At 47.9% G+C, this 17,823-nt stretch overlaps 1 protein-coding gene across 1 annotated transcript in view; it reads left to right on the top strand.

Annotated features, from left to right (window-relative positions):
• Positions 1-17,823, top strand: part of sspo (SCO-spondin) — a 58,532-nt gene that overhangs the window by 2,008 nt on the left and 38,701 nt on the right. The window lies entirely within an intron of this gene.

The raw sequence follows: 17,823 nt of genomic DNA, 5'->3' as shown, positions 1-17,823 counted from the left end.
TGTTCTCCTCCCAGGTTTTTCTCGGTAATCACGATGATCGAGGAGTGACGGAGAGCAGACTGGACAGGATCGTGTCGGCTCAGTTTGTCCGCCTCTTGCCCCATGACTTCCAGAATGGCATCTATCTTCGCCTTGAGATCATGGGCTGCGGCGATGGTTGGTGGAAAGGATGCTGGTCTTACATACTGGGTTTGTGTGTGTGTGTGATTCTAAAATGCAGGCTTTACTTTCATCACCAGGTTCTCGCTGGTTAACATCACCCAGTCCTCCCTCACCAGTCTCCCCAGCAGGTGGCTGCAGAGAGAAAGAGTTCCAATGTGAGAACGGTCGCTGCGTGCCAGCAGGTCCTCTGGGCGTAGTCTGCGATGGCGTCAATGATTGCGGGGACAGTTCGGACGAGACCCACTGTGGTGAGCTGTCCACACCACAGCTCAAAGTTTGCTCTTTAATATTTTAGAATAAACATAGACTGAGCACAACTACTCACTGTGTGCAGGTACGCAGCCTTCCACTACAGCCACCAGTCCACGTAGCTGCCCTGCTGGTCAGTTCTCCTGCCCCCCACCAGGGGGCTGCATTGAGGCATGGAAGCGTTGTGATGGAAATCCCCACTGTCCCAGAGGAGAGGATGAAAGTGGATGCCACCCTCATGACAACATCACCGCCCAGTAAGACACGAGGACGCGGATCTTTTTTGTTTAACGTAGAAGCATTGCAGTTGTTTTTAATTCCTCTTCAATACGATCACTACTGTGCAGGCCGTACACCCCCCCGCCTGCCCCGCTGAGGACTCCATCTATGGCTGCTGTCACACATCCTGCTGTAAGTCAGTGAATTCATTTAAGTCCCATTATTTGCATTTGGATTTGAGATGTTAAAATACGTACAGCATGAACAGAAACAGTGCTTCATACTCTGATCTTGTCTCTGCAGGACGGTGGCCCGGGATATCACGGTGAGGTTTGTTTTCAGCTGTGTGATTGTTTTTCTTCATTTCTTATGAAGGTTGAATGACTGTAAGGATCATCATATATCACTGTGGCGAGGCGGGGCCTGCGATGCTGCTGCAGGTGAGATAGAGGCACCTGCACAGCATCGGCAATCACGCCTCGGCACTGTAAAAGGCTGCGCTGTTGTCATTGGTTGTTGCTGGTATGTGAGCTGCAGCCGAGGTGTTTAAGTGTACAGCAACCGTTAATAAAGATGCTGCAAAGCATGCAAACATCACTGGGTCTGTCGTGGTTTTATCACAATCACAGGTATCTGCTCCTCTCCGCTTGGACTGGAGGATGGGAGAATCCATTACGGTCAGCTCACCTCGTCCTCCCATCGGGAGAACAACCCTGCCGATGCCGGGCGGCTGAATATAGTCCCAAACATGTGAGACGCTTGTCAAGCCTGAAACAGATCAAACTTCTGTCTTTCAGTGTTAGCACATTGGGTCTTAAGTAAACTTTCAAGTTCTTGTTAACGCTTGAAGGGGAGATGACAAAAGAGAGGTCATCTCCGTGTCATACCATCTTTTGTGCTCACAGCCAGGTGATGGAGCCCGGTTGGAGCCCGTTACCTACAGACCCTCAGCCGTATTTTCAGGTGGATTTCTTGGAGCCCATGTGGGTGTCAGGCGTGGTGACACAGGGCACTGAGCGAATGTGGGGTTACCTCACCAAATACCGCCTGGCGTTTGCCCTGCACAGCAGCCTTTTCACAGACTTTACTGAGAATGGGAAGCCCGATGGCCCCGCTAAGGTATACTTAACACATTTAAACAGTACCATTAATTATAATTTCAGCACTGTAATAATAATAATAATGGATTGGATTTATATAGTGCTTTTCAAGGCACCCAAAGCGCTTTACAATACCACTATTCATTCACTCTCGCATTCACACACTGGTTGGAGGCAGCTACGGTTGTAGCCACAGCTGCATGATTACATATTTTTATATGTAAAGTGTCTTCTCTGTTGCTGTGCAGGTGTTTGAGGTACGGATGGTGGGCAGGACCCCCGTGACCCGCTGGCTCGGTCGGCTGGTCAGAGCTCGCTACGTGCGCATCATGCCTGCAGAGTACAGGCACACGTTTTACCTGCGCGTGGAGATCCTCGGCTGCCGAGGAGGTCAGGACATAAACCAAATTATGATAATTATTCCTAATGTTGGCTGTACAACCTTCTCTTACCAGGTTATACTGTTTCTCTTCTTCTGCTTTTGCAGATGAGCTGGTGACCCCCAGCAGTGTGACAACATCTCCCTCTGGTGGTGGGAAAGTGACAGTGCAGCGCTGTGAACCTGGTCAGTTTTTCTGCCAGCACAGTGACGAGTGCATCTCTGTGTCTTTGCTCTGTGATGGTCGACCAGACTGCAAGGATCATTCTGATGAGATCGGCTGTGGTACGGACAGCTTTGATTTTCTGCTCTCTTTAGCTTTCAAAAGTCAGCAGTAAACAAAAAACAGTGAAGGCCCTTCCTGCACCCACGCTCACTTTCACTTTCTCATTTCTCATTGTCAGTTTAGCTCATGTGGTTTTATTTTCTTCATCGTTTTTAGGTACAGCTCCAACAAGAGGCTTTCCAGGTCTGCAAAACCAGACCAGCTCTACAGGGAGACCAGGTATCCATGGTGACCACACAACAGGTGCCCCAGGCCTACATACCACCAGGTCTCAGGGCGGATTTCCTGGAGTGCCAACATCAGGAGTCACAGAACCTACTCGATCGCAGAAGATCACAACTGCTGGTAAGTGCGAGTCTACATGTGCTGCTGTGTGACCGATGATGCAGCAGTGGATGAGCTCCTGCAGGTAATGTAGGAGAGAAGTGAGAGGAATCGAGAATTAAATCTTTTCCAAATTCAGCTTTCGAATTGATTTTAAGATCTTAACGCTTGTTTTTAAGACATTGCATGAACTAGCTGATCTCCTAACCTCGTATTCTCCCCCAAGATCCTTGAGGTCTGCAGACCAAATGCTTCTGGTTGTCCCAAGGTCCAGACTAGAACACAGAGGAGACCGGGCGTTTGCCGTGACATTGCCATTGCATATCAGATCCTCCCCAACACGGGATACTTTTAAAATCCGTCTAAAGACCCATTTTTATTCTCTGGCTTTTGCTTCATCATGAGTTTGTTACTATTATTCTTTTTATTCTCTTCTAAAGCACTCTTCTATTTTTCTTTTATGTCTTCTGCTTTGTCCATTTTATTGTACAGTACTTTGGTCAAAACTTGTTGTTTTTATATCTATATAAATAAATTTGAACTTGAACTACATTTAACCTCAGAGGTCACTGCAGGTCATCCTGGGCTGCATCTCAGCACGCGGTTCGACTCCGGTACGCCCGGTCTTCGATCCACAAAAGGTTGGAAGCTATGCTGTTAGCATTTATGCTAAAACCGCGTCTCTTTACAAGAGACTGTAACCTCTGTGTTCTACTGACTGCCAGCCCCAGTGATCACCACCAGCCCGCGTGATACCGGCTCACCCAGAGTGATTTGCGTGCAGGGCCAGTTTGCGTGCGGATCGTTTGGTTGTGTCGACTCAGCACAAGTGTGCGATGGGATACGGCACTGTTTGGACGGGTCAGACGAGCAGCACTGTGGTGCGCATGAGTAACTTTACAAACACCGTGGATGTAGAGTTGGAGGAGTTATACATCCACATTCACTAAATGTTTTTCATTTTTATCGACTGTGTCAGGCACCACAGCCAGGCCGGCGGTGACCCCGCAGCGGCCCACGGTGCCCAGCCCGTGCTCTCCCAAGCAGTTCTCCTGTGACAGTGGGGAGTGTGTTCACCTGGACCGCAGGTGTGATCTGCAGAAGGACTGCGTAGATGGATCTGATGAAAAAGACTGTGGTAGGCCACACGTGCACCTTACAGTGGTGATGTGACCCAACAGTGAATATTTTTAAGGTTCCCTCTGGTCTCCTTTCTTCCAGTGGACTGCGTCATGTCCCCGTGGACAGCGTGGAGCGCCTGCAGTGTGTCATGTGGTCTTGGCTCCTTGTTCCGGCAGAGGGACATGTTAAGGGAAGCTCTGCCCGGAGGAGCTTGTAGCGGGGATCCATTTGACAGTCGAGCCTGCTTTCCTCAAGCGTGTCCAGGTCTGCCTTCGACCTCCATAATGAGATGCGTGCTTGCCTATTATCCAGTAATAGTTAATGCAACGGCAGCCTTTCTCCTGTTGTAGTTAATGGTCACTGGTCAGAGTGGACAGAGTGGTCAGAATGTGACGCCCGCTGTGGAGGAGGAGTCAGGCAGAGGAACCGGACCTGCTCGGCGCCGCCCCCTAAGAACGGTGGACGGGACTGCGAGGGGATGACCAGGCAGAGCCAGAGCTGCAACAGCCAGCCCTGCACCAAAGACACGGACACACAGACAGGTCATTGAGATGCAACCAGCCTGAAATGACCTGATGGTTCTGATCACCTGCTTGAAACAATAAAAGCATTTGAAATGTCTGCACTGTTATTTAAATGACAGGTTGTGTCCGTGGCATGGTGGTGGTAACAGAGGAAGACTGTCAGGCCGGGAGAGTCGATCCCTGTCCTCCTACTTGCTCACATCTCAGCCTGGACAGAAACTGCACTGCTGAGTGCATTTCAGGTAGGATGCACAGTAGATTTGCCTCGAGGCCAGCGTTGTCTTTGCACAGTGTGCAAAGAAATTTCAGTCTTTTAGCCTTTGAGCACAGAGGTTCTGAACATTAATTATGTGTTATTGTGCAAGATTTATCCAAATGTAGCTGACACAGTGATTAAGGCATGAATGATGTCTTTCTCCAGGCTGTCGTTGTCCCTACGGGCTGTACCTTCAACAGGGACGATGTGTGAATTCGAGCCAGTGCGTCTGTCACTGGGATGGCCAAACACTGCATCCGGGACAGGTGGTCCCCAGGGACCAGTGTACCACGTGGTAAGAGCCACGCTCAGCTCTTTGTGCTGGAACAAAAGATGATACTAAATAAACACATCAGTCCAAATTCAGGTTTCTGTTGAATTATGGATTTGTTTGTGTTTGTAATAAAATAGTGAGAATCATAATGAGCAGCACTGGCAGCATCGTTTGCACTGGTTTGTGAGGAATTGCTCAAATCGGATTATTTTATTTATTTATTTATAACAGGGACAGTGTACATCAATACACAGTTAGCCGCAGCTAATTTTCAGCCACCTATAAATGCAACAACAAACAAACTGATTAATAATCAACCTTTTTAGCTCATGTTTAAAAATACTTTATGTATTCTCGATCAAATTGCTTATTCTTACAGTAAGTGCAGAGATGGGCAAGTGACATGTGACAGATCCAGCTGTGTTGCAACCTGTCACTGGTCAGCCTGGTCGTCATGGTCACCTTGTGATGTAACCTGTGGTCTGGGGCTACAACAACGTTACAGGTAAGCTTGTTTCGTTTAATATATGCTTTAAAGCAGCTCAGTCTGTCCCAGGACCTGCCTGCAAACTCTTGCCTCATGAGGACGGGCATCGCTGAGCACCAGGAGGAACCCAGGATCCACTAACAGTGGGTCCAAGCATCCTGGTACTTAATGGCCGTTTGCTAGCATGTAGACGTCTGTGTGTCCCTCTGTGGATATTGTTCACTGACCCACTACCAAACTGATCACGCTGAACGATGTTACAGTCAGCAAACAATGAAGAAGGTGAAGCTGAAAAGCACAGGGCGCCAATTCTGATGATCTATGTCGGGTTACGAAGTGTTGGGCAGTGAGCACAGGGCCCACTAAAGGACGTCAACCTCCAGGCTAACTTCATGAAGGTTTCCCTCACGCCACCAGTGGTGACACTGATCCTCTCTGAGCACAAAGCCACTGAAAAATCAGTCAACAAAGATCAGGAGGGAAACCACTCCTGTTTGGAGGGTTGTTCGTTTCATTATCACACCAAAGCAGCTGAAACAACAACCCCTCTGCTACTTACCTGACACATCAATGGCCCACAAGTTTAACTGACTTGATGCTGTCCTCTGATTAAAAAGCCTTCCTTTCATGTTTCGACACTGTGTACCACTAACCGCCTGCTTCTGGGATCATACCGTATATTTCTGATGTGAAACATATTACCAGTGTTCAGTTTGTTGGTTGTAAATGCTTATATGTATAATTTATCATTTCTGTATCACTTACTGTTTGGATGTTTGTTTCCTCACATACTTTAAATAGATTGTGAGGAGTGATTATGCTCTGTGTCCTCAGGTCTCTTCCAGCAGGAGCAGTCAGAGGTCAGCCCTGTCCAGGAGACTCGTCTGAGGCTCAGAGCTGCTCCAGCACATGCTTCCCTGGTATATTACACTCACAGCCTTTACTACTTCTAGACTAGACTATTGCAATTCTCTGTACATGGGCCTCCAATTCTCTCTCCTCCAGCGTTTTTCAGTTAGTTCAAAATGCCGCAGCACGCCTCTTAACTGGCACCAGAAGGCATGAGCACATCACCCCAGTTCTAGGCAATCTACACTGGCTCCCTGTTAAATACCGTATCGTTTTTTAAATCCTTCTGTATACTTTTAACATTTTTAATACCTTGGCGCCCAGTTACCTAACAGACCTTCTCGACGTGCATAGCCCCAACAGAGCGCTCAGATCCTCTAACCAACTGATCTTACTGCAACCAAGGCCCCGACGAAAGACAGGAGGCACCGAGCGTTTGCAATTGCTGCACCTAAACTCTGGAATCATCTTCCAACCGATGTGCGCCAGTCAGAATCCATTCAATCATTTAAATCACGCTTAAAAACTCACCTGTTCCATCCAGCTTTTGAACTAGTTTGGACTTCCTCCCAGTCTGCAGTTGTGCTGTCACTGTAACTGTAACTGGTTTACAACTGTTTTTGTTGCTATTTGTTGAAATCCGCTTTGCTGCCTTGTGTGAAGCACTTTGCTGAACACTGTCCTTTTTAAATGTGCAATAGAAATCAATATTGATCTATTGACACGTCCGACACACAGCATGTTACGGTGATTATTGTTGTGTTTTGGGTTTTTATGAGAGAATACAGCTAAGAGCTCACATTTCTTTTGCACAGAAGTTTAAGTTGTTCTTGTGTAAGTTAGACGAGTTCATATCAAGCATCGTTGTTCTGTCCACACGTGTGTAAATCTGTTCTGTGCTACATGTACAAAGTTTGAGCAGGTGATGTAATCCTGCAGCTCAGGAGGGAGTGCAGGTCATCTACTAATTGGAAAGTTGATGCTTTTGATCCCTGGCTGCTCCAGTCTGCACGCAAATGTCCTTGGGCAACTTACTAACCCCAGGCTGCTCTGTGATGCATCCATCATAGTGTGGCTGTGATAGAAAGTGACCTCTACTCAGGTGCAGTGGAAAGCACTGAATGAGTCCATTACATTACTTTCCCTCCTCTTGTTGTGCAGCGCTGCCAGGTGGGACATGGAGTAAGTGGACCGGCTGGTCAGAGTGCAGTAAAACGTGTTTCAACCACGTAGATGATGTGGGGGTGAGGCGACGATTCCGCAGCTGCACGCCGTTTAACCACACGCAGCCCGCCTGCGATGGAGACAGTGAGGAGCAGGAGCCGTGCAACACTGAGCACTGCCCGGGTATGACACATGTAGACACACAAAGACAGGATAGATGGCAGCGTTCCTGGAAAAAGAGAAAAATGAAAGGCCGTAAAGCTGATGTGTTCTTCTAGTGCCCGGTGGCTGGTCAGCCTGGTCGGCCTGGTCTCAGTGTTCGTCCAGGTGTGACTCTGGTGTCCAGACAAGAGAGCGGTTGTGTAATTCCCCCACACCACAGCATGGAGGTAAAAGCTGTTCTGGGCCTCACATTCAGACACGCGACTGCAACTCTCAGCCCTGCTCAGGTACCGTGTTTGTCCCTGTTATGTTTCGCCACCCCGTCCGCTGAATATCACGTACAAGTCTTGTTGCACTCCTGTCCTCGCAGGCGTGTGTCCAGAGGGCATGACGTATATGACGGTACGAGAGTGCGAGGCTCAGGGGGGTGCGTGTCCACGGGTGTGCTTGGACATGACCTCCACAGAGGTACAGTGTGCCACCACCTGTTACGACGGCTGCTACTGCGCCCCGGGCTTCTACCTGCTCAACAGCAGCTGCGTGCCCCTGGCACAGTGCCCGTGTTACCACCAGGGGGAGATGTACCCAGCTGGCGCCACCCTGCCTGTTGATGCCTGTAATAACTGGTACCTCTCTTTACTCGTGCATCGCATTAAAGAGGAAGATCAAACTGTAGCTCTAACCTTCCATAAATACAGTAATCTATGTGTGAAATCACTTGTCCTTACACTGTGTGTCAAACAGCACATGCACCGATGGAGAAATGCAGTGTGGGACAGCTCCCTGCCCCGGTGAGTGTTGCTGTCTCCCTCTGTCTCTGTCTTTTCTTGCTTAATGGTTTGTGCCTGCCACTTTATTTTCCTTCGTCGTCTCTCGTGTGTGCGTCTGTGTTTCTCAGTGGACTGTGGCTGGAGCAGCTGGACACAGTGGAGTGCCTGCAGCCGGACGTGTGACGTTGGTGTGAGGAGGAGGTATCGTTCAGGAACCGACCCTCCTCCTGCGTTCGGTGGTCGTCCCTGCAAAGGAGACAGGGTTGGGATTGATACCTGCAGCATTGAGCCCTGCTTCGGTGAGAACGACTGAATTAGAAGAAAATATACACTAGTGGTCAAAAGGTTTAGAGCAGCCCGATTTTTCAGTTATTCATTACAATTCAAGTCATCCAAGTCCAATGAACAGCTTGAAATGCTACAAAGTAAGTGTTGAACTGCCAGAGGTAAAAGAAAAAGGTAAGGTTACCCAAAACTGGAAAATAACGTACAAGTTAAAATTATACAAAGAGGCCTTTTTCAGGGAACACAGCATGGTTAACAGTTTAAAGCTGCTCTGCAGCAGTGGAGGCTGAGCAGGCCTTGAAAGCTGAGCAGCATCAGCTGAACAGTATTGTACTGCAGAAAGTAGAGTGTTGCTACAGAAATGGCGAGAAAAAGGTGATTAACAATGGAAGAGAGACAGACCATCATAACACTTATAAATGCAGGTCTGTGCTACAGAGAGACTGCAAAGAAAGTCAAGGTGTCAGTGAGTCCAGTTTCCTTCAGCATCAAAGGCTCAGAAACTGACAGGAAGAGATCTGCAGACAAAGACACAAGTGAGCCAGAGGACAAGTTTCAAGCAGCTTAATAGTGGTCGTAGTAAGAAAGAGAAGACTTTGAGCTGCAGGTTTGACAGGACGAGTTGCAGCAAGAAAGCCAGACGTCAGAATAAGACAAAGAGGCTTGTCTGGGCCATGAAACACTGCCACTGGACTACTGAAGACTGGAAGAAGGTATCATTGACTGATGGATCAACATGCAGGATCCATGCTTTCATTTCACAGTGCAATCAGACATCAAACTGCATCATTTTCAATAAAAAGCTGGAAAATTGTGGTGTTCTGAAACTTTTGACCAATAATGTATATGTTCTAAAATTTGAAAAAAACTGAAATGAAACCTTTTAAGATGAAAAACTTTAAGCTGTGATTCGTCTGAAGGTTTAAAGGAGCCGTGGAGTCCATGGTCAGAGTGTTCAGTGACGTGTGGAGGAGGATACAGGACTCGAACCCGCGGACCCATACGGATTCACGGCACCACGCAGCAGTTCAGCACCTGCAACCTGCAGCCTTGTGGTAACACAGGAACAGCCTACATCATAATAATAACACAACGCTGGTGTCTGTGTGGATGCAGCGGCTGCAACAAGTGTCTGTGATGGAGGAAGAGAGGCTCCGGTGATCTTCTCAGCTGTTCTCACTCTCCCTTGAGATCCGATACAGTGCATTTACCATACAGACAGCGATGCAGCTGCTCAGGACGCTCTTTCCATTACATCATACAGTCATGGTTAGACTCACTCTGAGTAGCTACAATCCTACAGTCTCAGCTTATTTGCACACTTTGTTTGGTCTTTGTTTATTCACAAGCAGAAGTCACTACTGCTGACATCGTTCACCTTTCTGCAGCTACTTCTCACAAGAACCGAGCGAGGTCCACTTCCCACAACAAACCCACAGAGTTAGCACGAGTCACTTGCAGGTGTTTCTCGAGTTTGTGACTCGTGTGATTTGAGTTGCTACGATCTGATGACTTGTTTAAACTTTATTGTAACTTATGTCTAGTATGGCAGTATGGCACACAGTGCAGTGCATTTAACCTCTTCTTCATTTCTTAATTTTTTGCATATTTGTGACACTTAAATGTTTAAATTTCATTCAGTATTGGACATACCAGAGGAAATAGAAAATGCAGTATTTAAATGATTATTTCAGAGCCATCCAAACCCAGCTGCCAAGGCGTCCGTTTCGTATTTACTCAGGAGATCTTTGCCTAACTTTAAAATCGTTCTGAATTATTTGTCACAAATATGCAACATCTGAGACATCAGAAAGGGCTAAATACTGTTTCGTGGCACTGTATGGCGTTTCCTTTTATCTGTTGGTGCTGATACAGTTTGGTAACAGAGCCCTGAGTCACATCGCTCATGGGTTGAATTTCCATGGCTGTTGTGTTAAAACTCAGATATTATGACACTTACATTCTAATTCATATGCTCACCGTTTCGCCCACTTTTCATCCCTTCAAACTGGTGTTTTTGGTTATGCTGTAGGGTTTTTACTGGTCTTTTCTCTGACTCTGTTGCTGTGCTAGACGAAGGGAAGAAGTGTCCTCCGGGCCAGGAGTGGATGCAGTGTATGATGGGAGCAGTGTCGTGCATGGACCTCACATTGGATCTCAGCAGGAACTGTACTCCGGGATGCCTGTGTCCACAAGGGACTGTCCAGCAGGTGAATGGGTGACAGGAATACACACACACATAAACAGATGGTTTGGGTACGACCTCTTTGCTCACGGGCTCCTACGTTCCCAGGACGGTGTGTGTGTGAGCGAGTCTGACTGTCGCTGTGATGTAGGCGGAGAGCAGTACAACCCGGGAGACCCCGTGCCCTTAGACTGCAGTAACTGGTAAGTAAAGCTGGCTTGCTTCAGCAGATATATGAGCCGTGACAAACTGTGGAGATATAAAGTGGATTAAACACAAATGTGTGTCAAATATTTCAGTACCTGTGAAGGAGGAAGGCTGGTGGCCTGTTCTCGTTTTAGCTGCAATGGTATGTATTTACAGTGCGATGATGTCTTTCGTCTTTTATAACGTGATTTACACTGATTTTGCCTGATTTTACCGCACAAACCAAACAGTTGATGGCCAGTGGTCAGCATGGACTCCCTGGGGTCATTGTTCGGTGTCTTGTGGAGCAGGCCTTCAGTCTCGGTACCGGTTCTGCTCCAGCCCCCGGCCCTCTGGCAGTGGCCTGCCTTGTACGGGCCCTCACCATGAGGACCAAGTCTGCATCATCGCCCCGTGTGACCGTGGGTTACTTTTCTGTCCCTGTGTATTGACTAATAGTCTGAGCAAACGTGAAGTTTAATTTGTCTGGCCTTGAATCAGTTACTAGGACAGTGACGCCTCCCTGTCGTACAGTAGCAGTAAACTCACAGTAAAGTGTCCACACTGGCACTTTAAAGTTTTGAAGGGGTTAGATTCATGTATTTATGTTGATCTGCTCAGCTTACTAACCTTTATTTGCTCTCTTCATGTTTTTTAATGTGATGCGTTGGCTTTTTCCAGGTGATGGTGGCTGGGGTCAGTGGAGTCATTGGACGGAGTGTACCAAGTCTTGTGGTGGGGGGGTCCAAAGCAGAAGGAGAAATTGTGACAGTCCCAGTCCAGAGGGGGAGGGGAATTACTGTGAGGGGCTGGGAAGTAAAGTCACATCCTGTAACACCGAGCACTGTCCAGGTGCGTTTGTATTACTAGCATGTGCTGTCTGCTAACTACACTGAGTACAGTGCGGTGGATTCTGTATTACTGAGGGTTGTCATTCCTCAGTGGCTCACTATGGGATTGGCCTGTCTGCTGATCGCAACGACCATGTCGGGCAGAGCCACGTACCATTAAGTGGCTGCGACGCAGGCATTGTTCAAACGCCTCTTTGTGCTTCAAGCATATCTTGACCTGCAATATAGGCTAGCTATTATAGCTGTCCACAGATATGAGTGCTAACGCTAACTTATCTGTCATTGTTACTTGGCTTCATCCTGACCTTGAGTCTTCGCCGTAGACCGTGGTGTTCTACCACTTAGCTGTACGCTGAGATGGTTTCTTTTTACGATTATGCACATCAGCTGACATCTTCTTTGCTGTAGTTAGCATACAAGCTAACACAGACAGTCCTCCTGAGATATACTGAGTAGAAACACACACCAGGTTTACTTGTGTTGCCTAAGGCTAGAACATGCCCAGCTCACGATTGAAGGCATTGGTTTATGTGGGCACTGGATGAGGATGACAATGAGGTCAGACCCCAGAGAAATCTTCATCCTCTACGCTGAGGCTGCCGAGCCTAACAATGAATGGTTCCTGGTGTGCACCAGCACCTGTTCCCAGCATAGATAGAATATGTATTTAGTTCAAAATTCCCAAACAAATCAAGCCCCGGCCAGCCCCCGTAAGCCCACCAGGCCAGGAGGTGAGGGTGGGCTGGCCATGGAATGACCGAACTCCACAGCAGCTCCACTGGGACAGTTCTTGTAGCCTGTCGGTCAGCAGGTCAGAAAGAAGATGCTACCCTGGCAATCTCCTTCGTTCCCACAGGTGAAAAAGCTGCATGGTCCCCATTCATCAGCCCACATGCTACATTCCTAAGTGTGTTGCACATGATAAGCTCCTCCCACTTTTGACTTCGCCCTATGTTAGCTCTTTTGGTGGAGTAAATATCTCAGAAAATACAAATTCAGGAGGAGGTTTGATTTTCAGGGCGTGTGTTACGTCCTTTGGCGGCCCGCCTCTGAGCCCTCAGAGCTTTTGTACGTTGCACCAAAGTGGTCATAGCAAGGCATTTGTTTAGCTACGTATTTAGACCGCTGGCTAATTCTAATTTGGTCAGACCAAGAAACTACAACACAAGGATCTGTTGTCCTTGAAGCATCTTACCATACTAAGGCTTCATCATAATCACAAAAGTGTTTCTCTAGGAGAACTTTAAGTTACTTGTGTGTTCTCAGAGTGAGATGGCTCACAGCCCACCTTGTTGGGTCAAAGGGCGACGAGGTGCTTATCTTAAATAATAACTGCGAAGTAATGCAAACTCAAGTGTGATTGGATCAGCCCAGCTGATAAGGAATACTCAGGGAGATGCTTCCTATATTAGCCATCTCAATCATGCTACTCTGAGAACCAGGGTTATGTAAGTAACCCAAAGTCCTGTATGCTTGTGTTTTCAGTGGCACCATGTTCCCAGGTCCCAGGAACAGTGTTCAGCAGCTGTGGGCCATCCTGCCCTCGCTCCTGTGATGACCTTACTGTGAGTATCATTAGTGTGACTCCTGTCTGTCACTCGATGTATTTCATGCTTCTTATCCACAACCAGGTTCTGGAGGGTGTCATCAAAACAGACAAGCTCAGTCCTCCCTCTCCTCAGCACCTCCTCCAGGTTTTCCAGGGTGATGCTGAGGTGAAATAATTTATCAACCGTGCCCTGGGTCATGGTGGGAACTGCCTCATGAAAGTTCTCCTCCTGTTTGAGCCTTTGAAAAAAACATTCTGCCACTTGTATCTACAGTCTTATCCTTTCAGCCACTACCCACAGTATTGTACTGATAACTAAGTCCTTAACAGACTGGTACCAGTCCATCTGTCAGCCTCCCACTTTGATCTGATTCCACAGAGTGGACATCCACCCTTTTCTGACTTATGTCAGACGTGGATGTGCTTATTCTCACACTCATTACTGGGGATTAATAAAAGTCCTAATTTCCCCCCTCTCTCAGCACTGTGAGTGGCACTGTGAGCCAGGATGCTACTGTACAGAGGGAAAAGTCCTGTCTGCTAATGGGACCGTCTGCTTAGAGAAGGAAGATTGTCCCTGCCTGGACCTTAACACCGGGCGACGACTGGAACCTGGAGACACCATTGAAGCCATTGATGGATGCAACAACTGGTCAGAATTATACAAACACAAGAAGCACACGTAACACATGTAAAACACATTAGGATACACAAAGATAACCAGTTAGAAAGGAAACCTGAAGATCCTTCTGTTCCTTTGTTCTTTAGCACCTGCGAAGGTGGGAAATTCAACTGTACTCGAAACCCTTGTCCAGGTAAAGCCAGCTTTCAGTTTCAGAGTCAGATCATCTTAATAGTGTTAATATGTAGGACGATGTAGACAATGGCTATGTCTTGTAGTGGGTATAAAATAGCACAGATAGTTGTTTACATCCAATTTAGTGTCAGGTGGCTGGTGTGAGTGGTCGGAGTGGACCCCCTGCTCCAGGACCTGTGGAGCAGAGTCGGTGACCCGATACAGAAGCTGCAGCTGTCCTGAGCCAGAGGCCGGAGGAGAGCCGTGCTCTGGTGAGCAGGAACTGCACAGTGGGGTTGGAGTTCAGATCCACAGGCAGCCCTGCCCTGTCGTTACTTTCTGTCCAGGTGAGATGATAATGTCTCATGGAAAGACACATTCGCACAGTTTGTAAATGTTCTGGATGCGTGTGGCTGAAACTACTTGCCTTTGGGCTGAAGGTCAGAGGTCAGAGGTCACGTTTTCTGAAAATCTTGTGAATGCAGTAACTCAAGATGGAAGTCAGCTAGGATTTTTGATTTTATAGGATTTATACAGATTTCTGTGTCATGTTGAAAAATGACCTACTGTTATTGCACTTTTCTCTCTCACTGAGATATTACAGTTTTGTTTTGCTACTGTTGTTAATCACTGTGCATTTGTCTCTTACTTATAGCCTCGACCGTTTCAAATATTTTCAAATATTAATATTTTAATTTGTGTCGGTTTTCTTTTTGGTTTTCTGGTTCCAGCTACAGATTCTCAGTTACATCAGAGTAGTTGTACCTCTTCTTCTTCTCATTGCCTTACTGTGTCTTTAGTTCATGGCTCGTGGAGTCCCTGGTCCATGTGGTCAGAGTGCGATGGATGCACAGGATCGTCGACTCGGACCAGAGAGTGTAACAGTCCTCCTGCTAGATTCGGCGGTCTGCCGTGTCTGGGAGAGGGGAGGCAGAGCCGCCCTTGCAGTGAAAATCTCACCATCTGCTCAGGTTAGCATAGCTGTGGGTTTCATTCACTTTGACCGTAGAACTGCATAAACACTGTTCCACTTTTAAAAAACGATGTGGATGGTAATTCTATTCAAACCTTGTTCTCAGACTGTGGTGGAGGCCAGGAAGAATGGCCTTGTGGGAAGCCCTGTCCTCGCTCCTGTTCAGATCTCCATGGTGACACAGAGTGCTTGGACTCCCCCGAGTGTAACGCGACCTGTGGTTGTCCTGGTGACACGGTGCTGCAGGACGGAGTGTGTGTGGTGAGACAGGAGTGTCGCTGCAAATACCACGACAGCTCTGCTAATGGTTTGATCCTAATTTTGCTAACTTGTAAATGTCAGCGTGTTAGACTGTGAACATTTTACTCCACTCAGTGTGATCATTTGCTCTGATCGGTCTATTTTTGTGCAGATTCAAGCAATGCATCGTGGCTATGGCCCGGTGGATCTGATTGGCTGTTTGCAAATCCAGGAGAGAAAATTGTCAGTGACTGTAAAAACTGGTAAGCAGCTGATTCTTATTTTGGTTTAATTCACTCTTAATGTTCGAATAGCAAAAAAAAAATCTTTTTTCCCGACCTAATCTCAGCTCGTGTGAGGCTGGCGTTCTGCAGTGTCAGTCTGTCCCCGGCTGCCATGTCGACGGTGGCTGGAGCCAATGGGGAGCCTGGACTGAATGCTCTCTTTCATGTGGCGGTGGAGTCAAGTTCAGAAGGCGCCTGTGTGATAATCCGTCTCCACAGAGTGGCGGAAGAGGCTGCCTGGGTGATGCTGAGCAGCAGAGAGACTGCAACACGCACCTGTGCACAGGTAGTGATGACGGGCTCATCTAGGTTTTTTACACTACCATCTGCATTGTCACATGTGTGATGTCTGTCTGTATTGTGTCTCCAGAGTCAGTGGGCCCGTGGTTGCCGTGGTCTCAGTGGTCCGAGTGCTCGGTCAGCTGCGGTGGAGGGCAGCAGTACCGCTCTCGTGTCTGCAGCTTTCCAGCGTGCAGCGGTCGTCAGAGCAAGATCTGCAACACCCACGTCTGCCTCGGTGAGCGTCTGCTTCCTGTGCAGTATTTGTAGCCATGCTGCAAAGTTATATTTACACTGCTCCAGTTGGAGGACTGTTTAATTAGTGTCTTTAACTGCTGTTGCTGCGTGGGCTTCATGTCGCTCTGCAGAGGTGGGCTGCCCTCCTGGCAGGCTGTACAGGGAGTGTGAACGAGGAGAAGGTTGTCCTTTCAGCTGCGCTCAGGTCAGCGGCAGGGAGGGATGCTACGCTGACGGCTGCGAGGAAGGCTGCCACTGTCCCGTGCACACCTACCAGCACCGTGGACTCTGCTTGTCGGTGGGTTCAGAGTAACTTCAGTAGTATTAAAAGTGCAGCACAGAAAATGAAGAGCATGAACCAGGCTGTGATGCACCACTGAGAAGATCATTTCAAACTGATGCAGTTTCTTCTCTTTAAAGGGTGTTTGTGTTTGGTGTGTTTCAGGAGTGTCCATGTCTGGTGGATAAAGAGCTGCTGGCCTCTCTGCAGAGCGTCTCCGTGACACCAGTCGCATCCCTGCTGTTTCATAACATCTCAGAGGATATGGAGCTCCAGTCTGGAGATACGTTTGTCCATGACTGCAGCGCCTGGTAAGCGGAGAACTTTGGGAATAATAATACAATTTTTAAAAAAAACATATTTTAAATAACTACTTCCAAAGTAGTCGTGACATCCCGTTCAGGATTGTGGGGGGAGCTATCAAAGTGGGAGAGGTGGGCTGCACCGTGGACAGGTCGAAAGTATCCATGGAAATCACTGCAAAGCCGTTATCACAGGAATGACACCGTTGTCATTTGAGATGGACTGAGTTGAGAGCAACATTTTATGGCCTCATTCAGATCTGACTGAGTCGTTAATTCTGAACAGTTGATGCTGGTTTTATACAAACCTGCTGATATCCAGACAGCCCATTCTTCAGGGCAGGCCTTTCTTCTTATTAGCAAAGATAACGCCAACGCACAGGATGGATGCATTCCAGCACTGTGGCCCTGTAATAAAGACTTCCAGTGTTAAACTGGCCTGTCCACAGTCCACCGGTCCCACTTTGAGAACATCTACCACAGTGTACAGCTACAACCTGAACTGGTGCGCAGCTACAATCCTGTACTGAGTAAGAAATGGAAAACATTTGTTGTTGTGACACAGTGGGAGCGATGCCAACTGTGTCATACGTATAAAACAGTGTAAAACTGCTGTTATATGGAAAATCACCACCAGTCTACCCCTTTCGTTCCCCGTAGCGAGTGCGTGCACGGCAGGTGGAACTGTTCTCTGGAGCACTGTCCTGTACACGGTGCTTTGTCTTCCTGGGGCCCCTGGAGCCCTTGCTCACTATCCTGCGGTGGTTTGGGGCTCAAAACCCGCTCTAGAGGTTGCACACAGCCCGCCCCGGCCCATGGAGGGAGAGACTGCCAGGGGCCACGGAGGGAAACGACCTACTGCCAGGCCCCTGACTGTCCAGGTACTTTGGAGAGATTCTGTAGAACACGTGTAATATGTGTCTTTCAGGGATGAAGGTCAGATTCATGAAAAGCTGCTTTTCCCCTCCAGCTACTGTTGTTCCAACAGAAGAACCAGCCACACCGGGTAGGTTCAAACACTTTTCTGTGCACTCATTTGACTCTGTTCC

The sequence above is a fragment of the Pundamilia nyererei genome, unplaced genomic scaffold (genome assembly GCF_000239375.1).
Source record: "Pundamilia nyererei isolate P.nyererei 1_Seehausen unplaced genomic scaffold, PunNye1.0 scaffold00191, whole genome shotgun sequence".
NCBI classification, from domain to species: Eukaryota; Metazoa; Chordata; class Actinopteri; order Cichliformes; family Cichlidae; genus Pundamilia; species Pundamilia nyererei.
The sequence above is the reverse complement of the archived record's forward strand: the minus strand, read 5'-3'. Positions and strand labels throughout refer to the sequence as shown.